This window comes from Phocoena phocoena, chromosome 1, assembly GCF_963924675.1.
Source record: "Phocoena phocoena chromosome 1, mPhoPho1.1, whole genome shotgun sequence".
NCBI classification, from domain to species: Eukaryota; Metazoa; Chordata; class Mammalia; order Artiodactyla; family Phocoenidae; genus Phocoena; species Phocoena phocoena.
The window spans coordinates 164,586,533-164,591,859 of NC_089219.1; positions in this window are offsets into that span (position 1 = coordinate 164,586,533).

A 5,327-nucleotide genomic window follows, 5' to 3' on the forward strand; every position below is an offset into this window, starting at 1 on the left:
GGAAAAAAACCCAAAATGAACCTTTCGTTGCACTGACAGGATCTTTATGTTTCTCTTTCTTTTTGAGGCAGGACTATAGAGCCAAGTAGTGAGTCTTTTAATGTAGCCGTGTTCATTTTTATTAAATCATAACAATTAACATAAGGAAAATATAAATAAAGATGTTAGAATTTGCATTCTAATAGGAAGTTTTCAATCCTTAAAAATCTGAAAACAGAAAATAGTCTTACAAATGCACTGAATACTGTTGATGTTTAGGGTTTTTGATTACCTTTCAAAGTTTGATTCCTTTGTCTAGTTGGTTTTTCTTAAATGAAAACAGTTACATTTTAAAGTACATTTATATTTTATTGCATTAAGAGAATAGAATTTGTTTCCCTTTAAATTAAATCATTTACTAGCTATGTGATTTGAAAGTAAAAACTGGTCCTCTCTGTCCAGTGCTGGACGGGAAGGGGGATGATTGATAGTGGACACTGTTTAATGAAGACCATTAGTAGTGGTTTGCTTAACCTCAACTTGTAAAACTGCATTTGAAACTGTAAATACATAGCTTTTATGTAATATATGGGGACTTCAGATTTTTCTGTATAGTATTTTGAATGTGAAATAATTTTCGGGACTAAGTATCTTTTTAACAAACATTTGCAGTATTTTAAATTAAGTTTTGTAAAGTACTACATGCGAATTAAACATTTTGAAAGAAGTGGAACTCATTTAATATTGTATGAAAGATGCTATTAAGAGTAGGAAGGGTATTTTTCCTAATCCAAAGTTTGTGAATTTGGCTTTGCTACCTCAACCGCAGGTGTTTGTTTGCCTTTATAAACTGTTGCAAATAGAAAAATAGAATAAATATATATTTTTGGAATAACATCACTATTTAAACATTTTTACACAGAGTGGTGTTGGAAAATTTGCCATTTCTGAAAGGCTAATATTTTTATATGTTTTTGACTTTTTAAATTAAACTGTGTTTTTGCTACTGTTAGTTCAGGCAGTTTATACTGTATTTTGCGTAGCCTTTATATTTACAGAACTCTACTCCCTGTAAAGGAGTGTTGTATTCATCTTTAGAAAGCTATTTATCATCTAAATACAATTTAAGGGAATAGTTTAAAATCATTTCTTTTAGTTTAATAGCTGTGCATAAGGTAGCTTTAGCCATTAGATGCTACTTCAGTTGATACAGTCTCATTATTAATTGTCCTATGATGGAACAGTAGCAAATTCACTAAGGTTTCGTATTCAGAGTTAAATTGTTCTCCAGAATCTTAAACATAGGGGAATCTAATAAATATAGTGTATATGTTTGGGTTTTCAATTATACATTTTACATATGAGCCATTTAGATATGCAGTGTTTGTTCTACGCTGCAGTTCGAAGTGTATATAACAGAACTTACGTTAATGTGATCATGAAGAACATTCCGCATCCTCTAGTCTTTCTTTAAACATCGTTTTGGTGAAATTTTCAGTGTCTTATTAGTACTGATGTATGCAAGCAGTTTTTTTTAATGCTTCTCTCCTGGCGTCAAAAAATGGCGTCCCAGCCTATTCTATACTAGATTCACCAGTGAAGCTTTAGGGGAGGAAGAAGGACCTTTAATTCTTTCCTTGGTAATGAGAAAAGAGCTGTTTCCAGCACAGTGCTGCAGTTTCTGGATATCATCAGCTACAATTTGTTTTTAATTTTGTTTTTGACATGTTTATTTGACAAGTTTTATAATGAAGTTTTAAGTTGGAAATAAAGTTGAAAATAAGATGTTGCTTTGATCACTTTGGAGTCTCTTTTTTTTTTTTTTTTTTTTTGGGGGGCCTGTAACTCACTCTGGGATCATTGGGACCAAAACAGGAGCCCTTAGATTACCACGCCCCACCCAAGTCCTGTATTTTTCTAGGATCCTTTGGGACCCTCCTGGACCACAAGGCAAACTGGGACCCCTTGCAAACTGCTGTTTGCATTGAGGCTCTCAGAAGTTGGAGCTTGAAAGGGGTTAGTGGAGGGTCCCAACTCCCAGACAGTGGTCATGGATTTAGTATTTGCTCTTTGAGCAAATAGAGGAATGATCAAAAGTATCATACACTCAGTAATACTTTCAAATGAATTTGTATTATTACTCACAAAAGTACCTAAGTGCATGTGAAAGATGATAGTACATGTTTGTGAGAGAGGCATTTGTGTGTCAGTGAAATGAGATGAGACACTTTCATGTCTTCATCTCTCTTCCCAGTGTGACATGGCTTTGCAGAACGTGGGTGTTTCGAATATGCACCAACACCAAGTAGGCTAAAAATATCACATCATGTGATTCTTGGTCTTATTTTTGTACTCTTTGAGGAAAAGGCTTTGCTTATTGGTGGTTTCCGTAACTCATGGAATGTTTTGTTTTAGCAGATTGTGGATCATTCCTAAAACTATTTTAACAAATGAATTGGACCAAATAAGATCCCACCTTGTATCCTTTGTTAAAAGCCTATGTTTTATCATTTTCTTATTGATTCCTAAATGACAGGGGCTAGGTCTTTATAATTCTTTTCTATAGTGCTGTGTGTAATTAGATTCTCAGTGTATGTGTTTTTGATAATGTGACTTTCAGACAGTACACGTTCCTAGACACCAAAGTCAGCAGGCGTTAATATTTTGTTCATGGCTGTTTGTTACAGAGTCTAGTTCTGGGTGTGAGCCCCACCCTCCCTAACCCCCCTTATTACAGACAGAACGGATTGATCTTCATTTGTGGAGACGTGGGATTTGTTTTCTGCCAGTGGACCCACTGTTGAGGTAATGTGACGATGAACATGGCTTTGAATCCTAGCCCTGCTTCCTCCTGGCCATGTGAGCTTGGGCCAGTCAATCTCTCTGAGCAGCAGTTTTTTCATGTATAAAATTTGGCTGATACACCACATAGTACATAGGTGGCCTTAAGATAATATAGGAATTTTTATGATTACTCAACATAATTGGTGCTCAATAATAAAAATCTACCTACAGAAACACATTTTGACATTTATCCAATTTTCTGAATTCTCAGCGTTGAATTCTCAGGGTTGGTTTTTCAGTGGAAACAGAAGGTCTGGTGAAGTCAGAACAAGACCATTTCTGTAAGGGAAGAAGAGCCTCTTTTGTCTCAAAAGTGTGCGGTCAGGCCCTTCACCCTCTTTGAACCATAGTTTCCTGATCTATAAAATGACGATACTTTTTGAGGATTAAATAATACAGATAAAGAGCTTAGCACAGTATCTGGCACACAGGAGATACTCAGTAAACGTTGGCTAATAAGCAACAGTGCCATCACTCTCAGATAGATTGCGATCTTCTGGAGGGCAGGAGCCTTATTTTGTTCATCTCTGTACTTGCACCACCTAGCACAGCACTGGACACACACACGCACACACAGGTATATGACATGATACATGTATATATTGCAAAATGATCACCACAATAAGTCTAGGTGACATTCATCACCATATATATTTATAATTTTTTTCTTGTGATGAGAACTTTTTTTTTTTTTTTTTTTTTTGCGGTACGCGGGCCTTTCACCGTTGCGGCCTCTCCCGTTGCGGAGCACAGGCTCTGGACGTGCAGGCTCAGCGGCCATGGCTCACGGGCCCAGCCACCCTGTGTGGCATGTGGGATCTTCCCAGACCGGGGCACGAACCCGTGCCCCCTGCATCGGCAGGCGGACTCTCAACCACTGCGCCACCAGGGAAGCCCCATGAGAACTTTTAATATTTACTCTCAGCAATTTTCAAATATGCAATACAGTATCATTAACTATCGTCTCCATGCTGTACATTACCTTGCAGGTCTTAATTTATTTTATGACTGGAAGTTTGTACTTTTTTGACCACTTTTACCCATTTCACTCACCTCCCTACCCCAGCCTCTGGCAACCACCAGTCTGTTCTCTGTATCTATGAATTTGTTTTTGTTTTCGTTTTTCTGGATTCCACATATAAGTGAGATCATACAGTATTTGTCTTTCTCTGTATGACTTATTTCACTTAGCATAATGCCCTCAAGGTCCATCGATGTTGTTGCAAATGGCAAGATTTCCTTATTTTTTACGGGTGAATAATATTTATTCCATTGTATATTAGAGAGTAGATCCCAAGAGTTCTCATCACAAGGAAAAAAACATTTTTCTTTTTCTTTTTGTATCTATGGGTGTTAACTAGACTTTTTGTGGTAATCATTTCACAATATATCTAAGTCAAAAAGTCTGAGAAAACCGTAATTCAAAAAGAGTCATGTACCAAAATGTTCATTGCAGCTCTGTTTACAATAGCCAAGACATGGAAGCAACCTAAGGGTCCATCGACAGATGAATGGATAAAGAAGATGTGGCACACATATACAATGGAATATTAGCCATAAAAAGAAACGAAATTGAGTTATTTGTAGTGAGGTGGATGGACCTAGAGTCTGTCATACAGAGTGAAGTAAGTCAGAAAGAGAAAAACAAATACCGTATGCTAACACATATAGAATCTAAAAAAAAAAAAAAAAAACGTCATGAAGAACCTAGGGGCAAGACGGGAATAAAGACACAGACCTACTAGAGAATGGACTTGAGGATATGGGCAGGGGGAAGGGTAAGCTGGGACAAGGTGAGAGAGTGGCATGGACATATATACACTGCCAAACATAAACTAGATAGCTAGTGGGAAGCAGCCGCATAGCACAGGGAGATCAGCTCGGTGGTTTGTGACCACCTAGAGGGGTGGGATAGGGAGGGTGGGAGGGAGGGAGATGCAAGAGGGAAGAGATATGGGGACATATGTATAACTGATTCACTTTGTTATAAAGCAGAAACTAACACACCATTGTAAAGCAATTATACTCCAATAAAGATGTTAAAAAAAAGTCAAATCATTGTGCTGTATACTTTAAACTTATACAGTGCTGTATGTCAATTATATCTCAGTAAAACTAGAAAAAATATTTCATTCTATGCATATATACCACATTTTCTTTATCCATTTATCCATCAGTGGACACTCGGTTGTTTCTATATCTTAGCTATTGTAAGTAATGCTGCTATAAACATGGGAATGCAGATGTCTCTTAAACATAGGGTTTTTGTTTCCTTTAGGTATATTCCCAGAAGTGGAATTGCTGGATCACATGGTAGTTTTATTTTTAATTTTTTGAGGAACCTCCACATTGTTTTCCATAGTAGCTGCACCAAACTATATGCATTTAAATAAATGTTTAAGATCAACATAAGCTACAGAAGTTTTAAAAGATCTAAATAAATATTCATGATTGAAAGTCTCAGTATTGCTAAGATATCGGCTCTCCAAAAAGCAAGACAACTT